Source organism: Ornithorhynchus anatinus, chromosome 14 (assembly GCF_004115215.2).
Source record: "Ornithorhynchus anatinus isolate Pmale09 chromosome 14, mOrnAna1.pri.v4, whole genome shotgun sequence".
Lineage (NCBI taxonomy): Eukaryota > Metazoa > Chordata > Mammalia > Monotremata > Ornithorhynchidae > Ornithorhynchus > Ornithorhynchus anatinus.
The window spans coordinates 6,887,033-6,906,571 of record NC_041741.1 but is presented as its reverse complement, the minus strand read 5'-3'; the positions used below and the strand labels follow the sequence as shown (position 1 = coordinate 6,906,571).

At 42.4% G+C, this 19,539-nt stretch overlaps 1 long non-coding RNA gene across 1 annotated transcript in view; it reads right to left on the bottom strand.

Moving 5' to 3' along the window:
* Positions 1-19,539, bottom strand: part of LOC120638813 — a 59,676-nt gene that overhangs the window by 28,538 nt on the left and 11,599 nt on the right. The window lies entirely within an intron of this gene.

Below are 19,539 nucleotides of genomic sequence, written 5' to 3'. Positions count from 1 at the left end.
GTCCATTCTTTACTGTATTCAATTTCCCAGTCTACTGTAATGGTGAGGTGCAGTTACATGAAGGTGAAATAAAATTCCTTCAATTCCATGTATAACATTCTTTAGTTATTTCCATAGCCAAATGGGGATACTTTGGTTTGAAAGTAATGTGGAGTCTGTTGGAGAAAATACATTTTCTTATTGGTCAAATTGAACTCGTCAGTCAACTGAATGAATGGAATTTACATGGCCCTGTACGTTTGTTCAGTGGTTTTCCTTTGGTCTGCAGACAGTGTTACTGATGGTGAGAGTGTATCCATGGTGGTCAGTCTGTGTTTGCTACAGCGTAACACGGAAAAGGAATAGTCACGCATTTCTTGTAGGGATCAAAATAAGGGATATCTCTGGAAAGCCCATTTGTATTTTGGGGTTCATTCCCTCAGAAGCATGCAGGGGAGGAGTCCAAAGAGAGCAGTAGCCTGAGCTTTCCAGAATTTGGGAGGCTGGAATGAAATAGTTTTGAGAACTTCAGGGGACAGAAAGAAGGACGTGAAGATAGGGAAGGTGGCATGATACAGGGAAAGAGGATAAAGTGAGAGTGAAATCAATAAAGGAGGAGAAAAGAGAGCAAGTTGGAGTAGAGGGAGAAGAAAAAGCACGGGCTTGGGAGTCAGAGGTCGTGGGCTCTAATCCCGGCTCTGCCACTTGTCAGCTGTGTGACAACTTCTCTGTGCCTCAGTTACCTCATCTGTAAAATGGGGATTAAGACTGTGAGCCCCACTTGGGACAACCAGATAAACTTGTGCTTAAAAAATACCACCACAATTATCATTATCATTATCATTATTATTACCTCCGGCAATACTGGGTCACTGAGGGGACCTGTCCTAGGCTGTAGGATGGTAAGACCCGATTCTGGAAACGGTACCTCTCCTGCTTAATGGAGGACAGCCAGTCGCCACCACGGAAAGACTCAGTTTCAAGGCCTCTATCACAGGCCTTCGGTTCCCTCCAGGCTTTGCTCCTGGACAATGGATGGGAAAGGAGTTATTGCTGACGCTCCTGAGGATCCTTAATGAAATCTCTTCCCTCCCCTCCTCCTCCCCCTCAGCAGAATCCAGGTCGTTATCTATTGACTCTAGAAGTCAATTTTCAAATTAACACTGGAGAATTGTTACTACCCCGGTTAGTGTTCTTAATGGAGACTATGAAAATAGAGTGTTAAGCCAACGGCGCTAAATGAAGAATAGAAAATAATGCCCACTGAGTTTTGCACTCCCAAGCTATAAACAGTGACCAAAATACTATGTTTTCTTTTCCAAACAATGCTAAAACCATCATAGAAAGAGCAATGTAAATATGCAATATTTACCTACATTTTCATTTGCGTATAAATGGAAATAATTTACCTTTCAGAGTATTGCTTTTCACATCCTACTCAGCAAAAAAGTCACCTTGTGCAAAGGGAGACCTCTCACTCTCTGGGCTACATATATCTGCCATTATCTAAAGCTAAATTGAAAGACTTTGTTTATTCCATTCCAGGCATCTGATAGACTCCAAAGGTGGACGAGGGAAGGGTAAGTGAGAGTGATTCTAAATAATACTGGCATTAAAATTCAATGGAACTTCCCAAAGAAGGGGGAAGGGTAGGGGGGACGATTGCATGCATTTGTGCGTGTGCGACTGGGTACAATTATTCCACTGGCTCTCTTGCCCACAAATGACCTTTATGAGTAACCATGGAAAGCCATATGCACTTAATATTTACTCATCCCAAAGAGCGCTGTGAATACAAATGATCACGGTTTAGAAGCGTGTGATTGCTAACATCACTGAATTACGTTGCTCTTGTCAAGGGGTTAACCTCGACCACTACAGTATAGACTGTCACTGCGTGCTGCTCATTTCTAACTGTCGAACTGCAGACATGAAAGCATAAAAAAAGAATAAAAATTTGCTCCACAAATCTCTTAACTAAATATGCGATAGCGAAAAAGTTACCAACAGCCAAAAAACCAACTTCACGCGACCAAGGCACATATAAAGTAATAATGATTAAACCTGAATCTACAGCACGATTAGAGGATTAAGTGGACTATATTGTATTTTAGTGATAGATAGAGCATCCCAATTTCTTGGGTTTTTTTTTCATATTACCCAAATGCAGCATAATCCTGCACTAAATATTTTGCTTTCCCTGTCCTGCCCTCTTGAGGACATTTTCCGGCATGAGCTTCCTTCCTATTTTAGACTCGCATCTAGAGCTATTTTACATCGATAGAGGGATAATGCCTTTTCCCATCTACCTTTCGGAGATCTCGACCGGGAAGATGAGATAATAGGCATGAAAGTGCATTAAGCTCTTTGGGAGGAAGGTGCTATAAAAGAACAAGGTTTCATCACCGATAATGACAACGAGTATGCCTGTCCCATTCGGAGCAGACAAGGCCATCACCGATTACATGGCGGAACTACGGAAGGGAGATGGACAAGCCCCTTCTGCAGCTCGCGGCACACCTGAAGGAGCAAGAGAAAACAGTGAGAAATAAAGGCAATTAAGAGCGAGGTCGTGTACAATGTTAGCCCACTGTGGGGCGGGCACTGGGTCTGACCCGATTTCTTGGGTCTTCCCCAGTGTTTAGTAACAATAATAATAATAAATGCTAACAATGATGATGATGATATGGGGTACTTGTGAAGTGCTTACTCTGTGTCAAGAACCTGCCCAAGTGCTGGGGTAGATCCGTGATAATCAGGTAGACTACGGAGCTCCCTGTCTATGGAGGAGGGAGAATAGGTATTCAATCCCATTTTGCAGATGAGGAAACTGAGGCACCGAGAGGTTTAGTGGCTTACCCTAAGTCACACATTAGGAAGGTCGGTAGCCCAGGTAGAATCTGGGTCCCCTGATTCCCCGGTTTGTCCACTAGGCCAGGTACAATGCTCAGTACATAAACGTTTAACATCACCACAATTACTACTTAAACACCAATCAAGTGTATTTACTGAGCGCTTACTGTGTGCAGAGCACTGTACTACGTGCTGGGAGAGTACAAAACAACAGAATTGACAGATTCCCTGCCCTTGGCGAGCTTACGGCATAACCAATCTTATTTACTGAGTGCAAACTCTGTGCAGAGCACTGTACTAAACACTCGGGGGAGGACAAGAGAGTTAGAAGACACGACCCCTACCTTGAGGAGCTTCACTAGATTATGGGGTCCTTGAATCCACAGGCAATCCATGTGTCAATAAGTGGTAAATGCAGCTATCCAGGGCTGCATTAACTCCACAAGGCACTAAATGCTCTCAAAAGAATGAACTTTTAGTCACACAGTGGTGTCTTTCTCGTCAGGCGTGCCCCCACCGAAAGACTCCCGCCCTCAGTAGCTTCATCTTTGGAAATAAGCCCTAAATTCTTCAGATGAAATTCTGTGACCTTTGTTCTACCTTCCATCCAATTTTGTTCAACCCAGGTGGTCGTGTATGAATTCTTAGAGAGAACAAAAAAAATCTGGTTACCAGTGGTCAACAATGGATTCCTGGTAGTATGTTATTAACTAGAGAGAGTAACCTACACCCCTTTTAGGAAATCATTAAGTGCTATTATTTTCACTCTTGGTCGGAGAAAGTTGGAGAATTCCAGTGCTCTGCAAATCTTCTAAAACTCTTAATTGTATTTTAACCTTTAGAATATTAAAATTACTTGGCATGGAGAACACTGTTTCTAATTATCTACTTTACCAACCCGAAACTCTTCTTTGCTAAACTAACCGTTCTAGCCTTACGTATGGTAGTTTTTTGGGTTTTTTTAATCATTTGGACTATTTGACAAGATAGTCTATATTCACGCTGGGATTCATTGGGAAAAAAAGTGCAGAATAAGTGACTAGGTAATTAATATAGAGGAACTGACTCACCTACTAATTGATTTATGAATTAATAAATACCACTAGGTAAAGATCATTTTTCATCCTCTAAACAGGAACCAAGCAAGCTTTAATTCCATTTTGATTTCCGTTCCCTAGGAATGGAAGCATGGTTGATACGGACTAAACTGATGTTATGACTGGGCAGAGATGTCAGGGAGGATACATTTGGCGTATGCGCTTGGGTGTGGTGGTGGGTGAGCATATGCTTCTGCTGGACACAGAGAATACTACATGAGTTTCCCTGAATGCTCTGTGGCCTGAGGGAACCATCACAGGAGAAACTCAATGTTGGGAGACCCAGGTTCTAATCCTGCCTCCATCACTTGCATGATATATTCCATTGGACAAATAATAACAAAAATAATAATCATTATGGAATTTATTAAATTATTATGTACCATCCACTGGGCAAAGTGTTGGGAAAGATACAATATAATTCGATCAGAAACATCCCTGGACCACATGGGCCACACCAACTGAGAGAGAGAGAATGGGTATTTTATCCCATTTTTCTGAAAGAAAAAGTGAGACACAAAAGACTTGCTCAAGGTCACAGAACAGGTCATGGGCGGGACCTAGGTTAGAACCAGGTCTCCTGACTCCCAATCCTGCTCTCTTTCCACTAAGCCATGCTGCTTCTCACTTGATTTCTCTGTGCCTCACTTTCCCCGACTGTAAAATGCAGAAAAGCCCAATTTGAGATCCAGCTCCATCACTGACCCTCGACAAGTCCTTTAGCCTCTGGGGGCCTCGGTTTCCAGATTAGAGTGATTGTGCACCCCGTGTGGGATAGAGATTGCATCCAAAATCAATGCCCAGGATCTACCCCAATGCTTAGCCCTTAGCGCTTAATTAGTGCCATTATCCTCATCCAGAACTTACAATTTTGCTCCGCACCAACACTCCCTTTTAAAATTAACTGGAAAGGCCGAGCAGTGTAGTGACCCACCTTGTGATAATGGTTTTATGCTCTGGAGGAAGCTGCTACCTGATAAATTTGAATGAGCATTAATGCTCCAGTGAGAGAGAGGACAGACCATATGCCAATGCCTTCAGGACACTAGGCAAATGTCTTCAGGATCCCCTGACTCGCTTTTGCTTTATCCACCGGTGATGTAGAGCTGCCGGTTTTCTTTCACTCCGTCACGTACCGCTTTCCGCGACGACTCATGAAAATGTTGCCAGCTGTATTTATGTGCTCAACCTGATTAACAGTCATCTAACTGAAAGTAATTTTATGTAATCGTAGAGAGAACTTAATTTTTTCTCAGATGAAACAGTTATAAATATATGCACCTGTGATCAACAATACATTTGCCGACCATAATACTAAAACATCATTCCTATTTGATATTTACAAACATTATTATTAGATCTCTCTGATAGTGCACCTCTTGTAGAAAAGCGTACGATTCTGGGCCCGTGAACTGATTTTTTTTAAAAACCATTCATCCGTTCCAAAATGCCATCGCTTCACAGTCTGAAATAATATTCAGGTTTCTGAAATCTGCTAAGCAAAATGCGCCTAATATTAGTTACTTTCATAAAACAGCCAGGTTATAGTAATAATAGCAAGGGTACTTATTGAATGTCCACAGGCTGCAGTGCAGCGTACCCAACGTGGAAACTGGGGCACCAGGCACATAGACGACTGCGTAAGCGCCTTATGGGGAGGGGTCGTGTCTACCAACTCTATTTTATTGTACTTTCGCAAGTGTTTAATAACGTTGGTATTTGTTAAGCACTTACTATGTGCAGAGCACTGTTCTAAGCGCTGGGGTAGACACAAAGGAATCAGGTTGCCCCACGTGGGGCTCACACTCTTCATCCCCATTTTACAGATGAGGTAACTGAGGCACAGAGAAGTGAAGTGACTTGCCCAAAGTCACACAGCTGACAAGTGGCAGAGCCGGCATTCAAACCCATGATCTCTGACTCCAAAGCCCATGCTCTTTCCACTGAGCCATGCTGCTTTTCTATGTTTAGTGTTTAGTGAGTTTAGTACGGTGCTCTGCATTCAGTAGCGCTCAATAAATACCATCGATTAAGACATGTTGTACTCTCCCAAGTGCCTACTACAGTGGCTTGCACACAATAAGCGCTCAATAAATATGTTCCTTCCTATGAGGAGCTTCCTTTCCCATTCCCATCTTCCTCACCCCACAGTAGAAGGTGTAGTCGAGCACTAAAATAATCAAAAGACAGTCTTCAAGAGGAAAATGAAGCATAGGCCTTCAGGATAATCCACCACATAGATAACCCATGCCTTGCTAATTAAGGTTTAATTAAAATACAATTGACCACTCTCATCATCATAATACATATCTACAGAAAACATGCAGAAGCCTGGCACGGAATGAAGTATCTATGGAAGAGGGAGGAAAGTGAGACTGCCACAGAAGGGAAAAGGAAATGAACCAAGAAAGGTCACCTAGTCCCACCGGCTGAAGGGGGAGACCAGGAACAGAAAGATTGTCACTGCAGTCAAGAAAGGAGCTCAGAAAATTGATCATAAGGAGTTAAAAGCAAAAGCAGGGCCAGGTTCTGCACTCGAAAAAGACTGCTGCACCACAAAGGACAGTCATTGTGTGGTTGTGATTACGGGTCTTGAGTTGGACTTTTCAGCCCTACATAAGCTCAGAGCTCAACACTGCAGTCTGAATTCTCTGAGCAAATAGAGACAAACGCGCATATGTATTTGTCCATATAGGCATTACGTCTATAGGTGCACACAGATGCACACGTAATCGCAGTATCCTGAAGACCTATTGAGATCCCGATGCAGCTCTACATCTTGTACGCTGTGGGTGTGCTAACCTTCAGAAATGGTGACAGATCCTCCACGCTGAAGTACACTTTCAAAACAAAATCTATTGATTTGACCAAATAGACGCCCAAAGTAGAAGTGCTCATTGTTTCTTCATAACCCCTCCACCGTCAGCATTCGGTCAGCAAGGAACGATCACAGGCTCTCCACCCCCAACCACTCATTGAATCTGCCTTCGCTTGCATTGTTTTTTACTCTGCAACTGAGAGTAAAGAAATGTAGGTCATGAATTTCTGTTCTGACTGCCTCTTGATCCATGGAACTGTTGTACAAAATCTGATCACTGAAATAAGTGGACGGGCACATCTGTGCAAGAAACGAAGAGGGAAAGCGGTGCCTTCAGCTTCTGGCAAAATGGAACAAGTTTGAGTGACCGTGCCCCCTTTGAAACAGACCTAGGAAGACATTACCAGCCCAATTGATATTCTTGGGCCCACAGCTTAAAACAACTTTGAAATGTTTATCCGACACAACTATCGGAATTTTTCTGGGATTGAAATCACCTAGTTGTAAATATTTTCATGGCTCACCCCTGCTGGAGTGTAAGCTCCTTGTGGGCAGGGAATGTATTATATCTTTATTCTGCACTTCCCAAGAGTCTAGTACATTGTACTAAATCAAGTGGCACTAGTACTATTACAGAGAACTAAAAATAATGATGGTATTTATTAAGCGCTTACTGTGTGCCAAGCACTGTTCTCAGCGCTGGGGTAGATACAAGGTAATCAGATTGTCCCACTTGGGGCTCACAGGCTTCATCCCCATTTTACAGATGAGGTCTCTGCGGCCCAGAGAAGTGAAGTGACTTGCCCAAAGTCACACAGCTGATAAGTGGCGGAGCCGGGATTAGGACCCATGACCTGTGACTCCCAAGCCCGGGCTCTTTGCACTAAATACTACTACTACCAAGATTCTAGCCTTCAGGCCATATGTTATATTTTCTACTTGCCTTAAAATGGAACTGTTGAAATATTGATTCTATCCCATGGCTCATACTGAGCATGTTGTTTCTATTTCACTTTTCGCCGTTAGCAGAGTTGGCCAACCAAACTGACTGACCCAGAAAACCTCCACAGAACTATGCGAAGCAGCATGGTGTAGTGGTTAGAGCACGGGCCTGGGAGTCAGAAGGATGTGGGTTCTAATCTCAGCTCCGCCTCTTATCTGCTGTGTGACCACGGGCAGGTCACTTCACTTCTCTGTGCCTCAGTTACCTCACCTGCAAAATGGGGAATGCAACCGTGAGCCCATGTGGGATAGGGACTGTGCCCAACACTATCTGCTTTGCTTAGTACAGTGCCTGGCACACAGTAAGCACTTAACAGATACCATAGTAATTGTTATTATGATTATGTAACTTTCCTTCAGGTGGACGATGACAACACTTTTTAATGGGGGATTCGCTGGCCAGAATTCTTCATTGGAATTCCATCCTTCATCCACAAATGATCCTTGTGGGTGGCCTTGTATTAGTTGCCTATTCATCCCAGAGCAGAGTTGAAACTCTTCTAGAGAAAGTAGCTTGGCCTTGTGGAAGGAACACCAGGCTTGGGAGCTACAGGACCTGTGTTCTAATCCCATTTCTACCACTTGCCTGCTGCGTGATCCTGGGCAAGTCATTTGACCTCTCTGTACCTCAGTTTTGTCATCCGTAAAATTGGGATTCAATACTTGCTGTCTTTACTACTTAGACTTTGAGCCCAGTGTGGGGCAGGGATGTGTCCAACCTGATCTTTTTGTTCTACCCCAGAAGTATAGAGCTTGGCACAAAGAAAGCATTTAATAAGTACCATCCTCAGCATCATCATTATTATCATTAGAAATAGATCCCCTCATGTATATGAATTAAACAGTAATGCCACTCTTCCTCAAGTCTGAAAATGGCACCACTGACGGTGAGAATTCTGTGAGTGTGGGAATGTGATTGAGAGAAGGTGATTGAAAATGTGCCTAATTCTGACAATTTTAAAAAAAATTTCCCCAAGGATATCTTTCCTGTTTCTTTGGGAATTTCCACTACATTTCTCACTAGCTACAGCAAAGTGATTTTACTACAGATTATGGGATCAGTTGACTTAATTTAATAAAAGCTTTAAGGACTGTCAGAATAATCACCTTTTTTATTAGCAAGGAAGATTTTTAAAAGATAATTCAGGAATAGTTTTGGGGTGAGATATGTGATGTTATACATCTCTCAGATGTATTGTCATATCTGTCCACCACTTGTCTGCTGTGTGATCTTGGGCAAGTGACTTCACTTCTCTGTGCCTCAGTTACCTCATCTGTAAACCAGGGATTGAGACCGTGAGCTCTATGTGGGACCGGGACCATTTACAACCCGATTTGCTCGTGTCCAACCCAGCACTTAGTACAGTGCCTGGCACATAATAACCACACAAATACTATTATTGTTATCATCCTTATTATTAAATCAACTAATCTGAGGTAAAGTTACTTGGGAGGAAGACATGAATCCTTTTTTTTATTATTCTCTGCAGAAAATAAGCCTGTAGATATTTCCATCTGTTCCTCACCGCAAACTGTTTCCACCACCCGCCTCCCCAACAAATAAGAATATTACTTACACCCCTTATGACCAAGGTGCACAGAGCAGTGAAGAAAATAAGTTACTCAGGTACACTGGCCAATTTCTTCAGAATCAACAAAGCTCCTGGAAAGGACCACTGATCAGAAATCATTTGCAGCCTGTTAGATTCAAGCAACTATAAGAAATAACAGATTGGTTTGGGGTGTTTTTCCTGGCGAAGTTAATGATATTTATTATGTCACAGTCATGGATACCTCTTCCTAACCCAGGCTTTTCATTGCAATTGCTCGTCGTCTAGGTCACAGGGACCATCCACCTCCTGCAGAGGAATAACAACCTCCTCTTGCTAAAAAATCAGTGAAATGTCATATAACCTAAATGATTATGAATACATTATTAGAGAAACAGAATGGCCTCGTGGAAAGAGTTCAGGCCTGAGAGACAGAGGACCTGGTTCGATTTTGGACTCCGCCACTTGCCCGCTGTGCTTGCCTTGGGCAAGTCACTTCACTTGCCTATGTCTCAGTTACCTCATCTGTAAAAGGGTGATTAAATCCTCCTCCCTCCAATTTAGACCATTAATCCCATGTGGGACAGGGACTGTATCCAACCTGATAAAACTTGTATCTAACCCAGTGTTTAGAACAGTGCTTAAAACCTAGAAAGAGCTTAAATACAAAGAACATCCATTTTTATCAGTATAATTCTTAAAGCAACTACAATTTCTGCCTCTCCCAGGATTTTATAAAGGCCTAGGGATTAAATCTGATTTTAAACAGGTAATGTGATATACTTACTCATAAAGGAAACCACCCTGATGTTTATTATGTCAGCAATGACAAAAAATGTGGGATCACAGAATAGAAATGATCCCTTTAGAAATATTTCTAACCAGTTGTCTAAACAGAACTACCACCATAAACTAGTTTAAGGGGGTCTCCTCTTTTGATGGTGGATCAGTAATTTCCATAATCTTGAAGTCTAGTCACAAATTTTCAAGTTTCAAATTACCTTTGTATTTTCCCGCTTTCTTACCTACAATCATGCTTCCTGCCACATTAACAATTCGTGATAATTGCTCTGTTAAGTGCTTACCATGTGTTAGGCGCTCTTCTAAGCACTGGGGTAGATAAAAATTAATCAGCCAATTGCTCCCAGTTGAAGTAATTGGCCTTGGGACTTTCCTGGTGCCTTAGATGAGATCATTATTTGTCTAACTCCATAACTTTAATTTTATATTTTTACTCAGAAAACATGGGTCTCATCCTGGTTCACGTTCCCCTTGTATCTCATCAAATCTACACAGGAATTGTACTAGGATTTAGTTGTCTTTTCTGTAGACTGTAATCTCCTCGTGGGTACGAATCACGTCTACCAAGTCTATTGTATTGTCCTAATCCCAGCTCCATCACTTGTCCCAAATGATCTTGGGCAAGTCACTTCATTTCTCTGGGCCTCAGTTACTTCATCTGTAAAATGGGGATTAAGACTGAGGGCCCAACGTGGGACAGGAACTATGTCCAACCCAATTACCCTGCATCCACCCCAGTGCTTAGTACAGTACCTGGCGCAGTAAGTGCTTAACAAATACCACAGCTATTACTATTATTATTATCATTATCAGATCTGGAATTGCAGGGGTGGGACCAGTTGGGAATATAGGTCACATCGTGGTTCTGGGTGGCTGAAAGGACTCCAGGCCCAAGGCCTGCCATTCAAATATCGTTCTCCTTCCCCTCTTCAACCAAAGGACATGGGCTGAGGTCTGAGGGACATAACTAGCAAAAATGGAGTCAAAGGACCTTCCTGGGAAATATAAAAGGTCTCAGACCCATGTGATGGCAATCGATACAAAGTCGTTATTGGACTCATATATCACAGGTTCACCAAAGAGGAATTCCACCAGGCCAAAGGCCAAACAAAGATCTGGAATGATTCAAGGGAGGGAATACGTAATCACCGTTTAAATAAGTTAGTGAATTTACGCACGTATGCCGACAAAGCAGAAAACACTTAATCCCCTATCAAAATTTATAGGCCCAATTTTGCCTCAGCGTAGATCTCTCTGGGGGCTGACCGGCTCCTCCGGCAATCCTGAGGAGGGAAGCAATGGGGTCTAGGAGAAGGAGTCTGGGCCTGGGAGTCAGGAGACCTGGGTTCTAATTCCAGTTCTGCCACTTGTCTGCTGCGTGACCTTGGGCAAAGAATTTAACTTCTCTTTGGCTCAGCTACCTCATCTGTAAAATGGGGATTTAATTCTTTTCCCTCACGTGGGACAGGAACCGTGCCCAACCTGATTATCTTATTTATCCCAGTATTTACTAGAGTGCCTAGCACACAGTAGGTGCTTAACAAGTACCATTTAAAGAGGGGGGAAAAAAAGAAAAGGTGGAGATTACCTGAATTACCTTAGTGCCTGTCTGTATTGGTAGCATCATCACCAGTATTTTGTTATGGCTTTGCTTTGTCTTTTGAGTTGTCTTTATTTCCTCTTTTGACCATCTGATAGTAAGCTCCTTCGTCCAGTCATTCGATCAGATCTATTGAGCACTTACTGTATGCAGAACACTGTACTAAATGCCTGGGAGAGGATGATATCGCAATAAACCTACACATTTCCTGCCCACGTCTACTCACTACTCTCCCAAGTGCTCAGTACGGTGTCCTGTTCACAGTAAGTGCTCAGTAACTTCTAATTGCTCGCTTCCCTTTCCACAGTGTTTTGTCACTTTTATTCCTCTAAATGGGCAGTGAAGTGAAATTTACGAGAACCATCTCCTGAACGTCCTCACGCCATCCCTTGGGGAACCAGGCTGTGTAAATTTCCCTTTATCATTTCCAAAAGCCAACGTGATGGATAATCACCTAGGAGGAACTATGCTATTCTAAGTTAAAATGCAGAATGCTTTACCTTCTTCTAAAATGCTGCACCTTCTGCACTCTTATTAATTCATTTTTATTTGCTTCTGCTATACTAGGCTAGTGCTCTTCTCCTCTGCCCCAGCAAATTTATAAACTTAAAATTTATTATATTCCCAAATGTTTTCTTTTAAGTATAGTACTGGATGACAAGATTAAGAAATGATGGTCAGTCCATCGTATTTTTTGAGCATTTACTCTGTGTAGAGCACTGTACTAAGCGCTTGAACGAGTATAGTAAAACAACAGACACATTCCCTGCTTACAAGTTTACAGTCTAAACTGACAATATTCTGGCATTTTTTAAAATATTACTTACGGCATTTCCTACAAAAATCACACTGAGCTAGACTCATTTTGTTTTAAAGAGACATAGTAGAAAGGTAATTAAGTAAAAGGTTTGGGAAGAAACCACTGAAAGATCTGTAAAGCTTCAAAGCGGTTTTTTGCAATACAGAGTTCTTACTAATGGCTGCATGTAACCAAAAATATTCCTGCGGAAATTCCCCGTGTGACTGAAAGGATTCTAAATAGAATCATCATTAACCAAGGTATCAACTATATAATCCACATTTTTGAATAATCAATGCATCCTATTTATAGAGTACTTACTGCCTGCAGAGCGCTTTACTCAGAGCTTAGGAGAGTACAATACACACATTCCCTGCTCACAACAAGCTCAATCTAGAGGGGGAGACATATTGATATGAATAAATGAATTATGGCTATGGGCATAAGTGCCATGAGGCCGAGGGATGAATAGAGGGTGCAAATTCAAGTGCAAGGGTGATGCAGAAGGGAGTGGGAGAAGAGGAAATAAGGGCTCAGATAGGGAAAGCCTCTTGAAGGAGATGTGCCTTCAATAAGGCTTTGAAGATAGTGAGAGTAATTGTCAGATACGAAGAGGGAGGGCATTCCAGGCCAGAAGCAGGATGTGGGCTAGAAGGGGGAGGCGAGATAGACGAGACTGAGGTACAGTGAGTAGGCTGGCCTTAGGGAAGTGAAGTGTGTAGGCTCAGTTGTAGTAGGAGAGCAGCAAAGTAAGGTAGGAGGGGGTGAGGTGATAGAATCCTTTAAAGCTGACGGTAAGGAGTTTCTGTTCGATGTGGAGGTGGAAGGGCAACCACTGGAGGTTCTTGAGGAGTGGGGAAACATGGACAGAATGGTTTTTGAGAAACCTGATCTGGAGAGCAGAGCAAAGTATGGACTGGAGTGGGGAGAGAGCGGAGGCAGGAGATCAGCCAGGAGGCTGATAGAGTCGGGATATGATAAGTGCTTGGATTAACCTGCTGGCGGTTTGGATGGAAAGGATGGGACAGATTTCATATTATACTTATGTTACTAATAATGACATTTGTTAAGCACTCGCTATATGGTAATCAGTGTTTGAAGCGCTGGAGTGGGTACAAAAAAATCAGGTTGGACACAGTCCCTGCCCCAGATGGGACTCACAGTCTAAGGGGGAGGGAGAGCAGGTACTGAATCCCCCTTTAACAGAAGAGAAAACTTAGACACAGAGAAGTTAAGTGACTTTCCTAAGGTCACACAGCTGGCACGTGGCAGAGCCGGAATAACAAGCCAGGTCCTCTGACTCCCATGGCCAGGCTCTTTCCACTAGACCACGCTACTTTACTAGCATATTACAGTCTTAAAATAACTCAAGACACAGAAGGACATTTTGTTCAGGACTAGAACACAGATCAGTCAGCATCATCTCCACTTTCTAAGTATAATTCTGAACATCAGGTATCAAATCTAGAACTGGATTCAGACTTGCAAATACTTTTCAGAAATCATTAGATTGTTAGACACTTGCGAGAAGGGATGGTGTCTTAATTTTTTTTTCTATTGTGCTAACCCTGTCACACAAGGAAAGTGCTCAATAAATACTATTATAGTGATTATTAGGCCGGCAAAGTTTTTCTCAGTTCCATCTACAGCCATCTCATTGAATCACTCCCACTCGCTTACAATTTCTCCTGAAACTTAGATACTTGCTAAAAAGACTGGAATTAGTTTTTATTCCAAATTTTAAAATAGATCCTTTTGGATTTCCCATTTCATATTTGGTTTACAATTCACTATCAGTCAAAAAATAATGGGAAGAAACATTCGCCCAACTGTTTTAAAAAATCTTTTTGGCCAGAGAAAATTATAACATGCGGCTTTACTCTCAAGAATGAGTCATAAATCCAACGCTATTGTGGCCGGCATCTGGAAGCACAAAGCTATCAAGGGTTCCTGGGGACTTAATAGCTAATTCTTATACTCTAGAAGTTGCTTTTCTTTAGAATTATGTCCCATGCTTATTTTGCCTATCAACCTCTGATTCTTGTTTCCTGTATATCTGTGAAAAACGAAGCCACAGTTGTATCATATTGCCTGGTAGACTTTTTTTTTTAAGCTGTCACTCCACACATATTCAATCAAATTCCTAAACCTCTGTTCATCTTCTCTCCCCAAACTCGAAACCTTTCTTGATTAAGAGGAAAACTCCCTGTTCTTCATGGGAACCTTGCTCAATTTATTATTTTTGACAAACACAAATGATCAGTACTACAAGTGTGGCACATTTTTCCCTCAAATATTGATCTAAGGAAATTGATTGTCTGGGATAAGATCACTCAGAATTGTCAGTGACCTGAAAATGAATCGTGCTCCTTGGACGTATATGAATATTTGAAAATGAATGCTGAATTCTATACAATGGCCCAGTCAGAAGTAAAAAAAAAATGTCCAGTTAGCAGCTGGTTATGAAGAGATACTTTGAGCAACTAACAATTCATGAATATTCTGTGCCAACAGACCTAGGATAAATGAGCATTACAGGTGGGACCAGCAGCAGTAAAAGTGTATCCGTGGACATTTTCTCTAGGATGGATCTGTTATTTGGGGATGTGACAAAGCAGTTTATTCCCAATAAAAAAGCATTATTTTTCCAAAGTCAGTCATGGACTGAAAATGATTCACTTTCTTGTGTTAGCTCATACATGGCAGTATTAAAAGTATGTGACTTGAGGAGAACAGAAACAACATAATACCTATGCAGTTACTGTCCAGTGATCTAATAATAATAATAATGTTTGCTAAGCATTTACTATAATGTTGGTATTTGTCAAGCACTTACTATGTGCAGAGCACTGTTCTAAGCGCTGGGGGAGATACATGGGAATCAGGTTGTCCCACATGAGGCTCACAATCTTAATCCCCATTTTACAGATGAGGGAACTGAGGCACAGAGAAGTTAAGTGACTTGCCCACAGTCACACAGCTGACAAGCGGCGGAGCCGGGATTCGAACCCATGACCCCTGACTCCCAAGCCCGGGCTCTTTCCACTCAGCCATGCTGCTTTCGAATCCCGGCTCTGCCACTTGTCAGCTGTGTGACTGTGGGCAAGTCACTTAACTTCTCTGTGCCTGTTACCTCATCTGTAAAATGGGGATTAAGACTGTGAGCCTCACAGATACAAAACTGTGAGCACTTGTATAAGGTAGTCGGGTCAGACCAAATCCTTGTCCCACATGGGGCTCACAGTCAATCCCCATTTTACAGGTTAGGTAACTGAAGCCCAGAGAAGTTAAGTGACTTGCTCAGAGTCACACAGCAGGCATGTGGCAGAGCTGAGATTAGAACTCACATCCTCTGACTCCCAGGCCTGTGCTCTTTCCACTAGGCCATGCTGCTTTCCTACAAGTTGTAATAGTTTGAAGTCATAGCTCTCTTGGTTTTAGGGTTTAAGAAGAAATGGAGGTGGTAATAGTATTTTTTGAAAACCTACTGGGTATAATGCACTGAATTAGGTGCTTGGGAAAGCACTATGCCAAAAACTGAGGCATATCCTAGCCTTCAAGGAGTTTACACTCACTTCTCACAAGAACAGAGAGTTCAATTCGTTTGCTCTGTTTATACTTCCCTAAATGCTGAGATTTGTATAAGAAGAAACAATTTTGACAAAGGATTAATGCGGTCTTCCGTTTGGCTGAAATCTGACCAAAGAAAACTCGATATCGGGTGTGAAAATATCAACTATTTGGTTCAATGTCAATTGAATCGAGAAGTAACATGGCCTGGTGGATAGAGCCTGGGCCTGAGAGTCAGAAGGACTAATCCCAGCTCTGCCACTTGTCTGCTGTGTGACCTTGGGCAAGTCACTTAACTTCTCTGTGCCTCCGTTACCCCATCTGTAAAAAGGGGGCTAATACTATGAGCCTCACGTGGGCCACGGACTCTGACCAACCTGATTAGCTTGCATCTACCCCAGTGCTTAGTATGGTGGCTGGCACATAGCACATTGTAAGAGCTTAACAAATTAGATTAAGAAAAATTGTCACCATTTTTTTATTATGAAAGCTTCAACTCTAGTCTTGAAACATGTGGCTCTTTCTTAATAACGAAATTTGTATTTTATATCCATTCACTTGCAAGAGTTCATGCTAAAATGGAACGATTGTCTTAAGATTTCACGAGTGCCATTACAAGTTTGGAAAACTTATATGTATAGCATTTAATGCAGGCTCTTAGTTTCTTTACTGAACCCTAAAAAATTCAACCACCAAGATAATCACTAACACCTTTATTTCAAGACTAAAAAGTACCGAATGTTTAAAGAGATGCTTCGAATAATTCTGCATTATTTCTGCTTTGACATCATAAGTGAATGGCTGTATTGACATTTTAGGTGATGAAGATATTACTACTGTGTGTTGAATGGCTTGCTGGAATTGTATAAGAGAGGCTAGTAATTAGAAAACGAGACAAATTAGGGGGCCTCAGAACAAGACACAATGCACATCGTTCTGCAAAATACCAGCCTTTTAGATCTTCATTTAAGTGTATTCTGATTTATTTAAAACTGCGCATTATGCTGATAACAAACTGCATGCCTTGGGCAGGTTGAGAATAATGAATGAAACCATTTCCCTTAAACAGCCAATTCAATATTCATTTCTTAGATAAAAAGCAGCTCCCAGTCTGAAATAAGAGGCTGGTAGACAGTCATAATGTATTTGGTTGTTGACACATAATTGGATGACAGAATAAGTCTAATTCCATGATAGCGCTTACCAGTGGGCCAGGAGATAAGATATGTTTTCTGTCCCCATATACTCTCTGCCGGTTCACAGTCATATTCATAAATCTTTTCAGTATTTGGGCCCGGGTTGGACAGGCAGGGAGTCAAGAAGCATACAGGACCATAATCAATCAAGGGCATTTATTTACCGCTTTCCGTGTGCCGAGCATTGGGCTGAGTGCTTGGGAGGGAAGACTGCGCTAGAGTCGACAGGCACTTTCCTGCAAGGAGCTCATAATCTAGAAGGGGAAATGGTTGTTAAAATAAATTACTGATGAGGGAATAGTACAATAGAGGGTTATTTATGAAAGTGCTGTGGGGCTTGGGGTTCGGCATATATCAAGTTCTTAAGGGGTACAGATCCAAGGGCAGAGGAAATGTAGAAGGGAGAGTGAATGAAGAAATGAGGGCCTAGTCAGGGAAGGCCTGTTTGCGTAAATGTGATTTTAGGAGGGCTTTGAAGGTGGAGAGACTGGAGGCCTATCTGCTATGAAGTCCAGGGAACTCTCGGGCCAGAGGGAGGATGTGAGAAAAATGTGGGTGGCAAGATAGATGAAATCCGGGTGCAGTGAGGAGTTCGGCATTAGAGGAGCAAAGTTTATGGGCTGGGTTGTAGTAGGAAATCAGTGAACTGAGGTAGGAAGAGAAAGAGTTGATTGATTGCCTTAAAGTCAAAGGGAAGGAGTTTGTGACGGACGCAGAGATGGATTAACAACCACTTGAGGTTCTTGAGTGGGAAGATGTGGACCGAACGCTTTTATAGAAAAAGGATCTGAGCAACAAAGTGAAGAACGGATGGGAGAAGTGAGACAGAGGAGACAGGGATGTCAGTGAGGAGGCAGATGCCACAGATGAGGCTGGACTAGCGGGGCGGCCATTTCGACGACAGGGAAAGAGACAATTCTAGAGATGTTGAAGATAGGACTGACAGGATTTGATGACACACTGAATATGTAGGTTGAGTGAGGAAATGAATTGCGGATAATGACTAGAGTACAGGTTCGTGAGATAGGGAGGAGAGTGAGATTGCCTACAGTGATGGAAAAGACAGGAGGAGGACTGGATGGGTAGAAAGATTAAGAAGATTAAAAATTCTGTTTGGGACATGTTTAGTTTGATGCATCAACAGGGCATCCAGATGGAAATGTCCTGAAGGCAGGAGGAAATACAGGAGGAAAAGATGCAGAAAGGACAGAGCTGGGAGTTAATTTGGGAATCATCCACCTAAAGGTAGTTGTCGAAGCTGCGGATTCTCCAAGGGAGTAGGTGTATGTGGAAAAGAGAACGGAGCCTTGAGAGACTCCCACGTTTATGGGGTGGGAGGCAGAGGAGGAGTCTGTGAAAGAAACTGAGAAGGAGCAGCCAGAGAGACAGGAGGAAGCCCAGGAGAAGGACAGTGTCAGTGAAGCCTGGGTTAGGTAATGTTTCTATGAGAAACGGGTGGTCCACGGTGTCAAAAGGTAGCTGGGAAGTTGAGGAGGATTCGGATAGAATGGAGGCCATTGCATTTGGCAAGAAAGGGTAATTGGTGCCCTTAAAGAATGTGTTTGTGATGCAGTAAAAGAGGTGGAAGCCAGGTTGGAGGAGGTCAAGAAGGGAATTGCAGAAGTGAAAACATTAAGTGTAAACTCATTCTAGGAGTTTGGAAAGAACTGGAAGGAGAGAAAAGGGGTGATAACTGGAGGGTGTCATGGAATAACGAGAGATTTTTTAGGATAGGGATACATAGGTGTTGTGTTGTCTTGTCCACCAACTCTATCATATTGTACTTTCCCAAGTACTTGGTGTGATGCTCTGTACACCGTAAGCTCTCAACAACCAACCACTGATTGATTGACGGGTGTGTTTGAAAGCAATGAGATAGGAGCCTTTGGAGAGTGAGAGGTTGAAGAAAGCAAGTCAGACAGGAAAGAAGGGAAAGGAGTTAAGTGTTTAAATAAATTGTGAAAGGATGGGGACACAGGGAAAGGTGAAGAGGGTGGATTTTGAGATGAGGTGGGACATCGTTTAAAATACTGCTCAGAAGGATGGGTCAGTTGAAGACGGGACAGGAGGAGGGCAGAACTAAAAAAATGCAGGGGAGATTTAAGGGAGGTCACAGCTGATGGCTTCAGATTTACCAACAAAGTGGGTGGCAAGGTCATTACGGGCAAGATCTAGAAGAAACTGTTTGAGAAAGGAGTTAAAAATCATACATGTCTTTTCATCTCTGCACCCAGAGAACATTCTATCCTCGGTGCACATGTGGGGCGACTATCC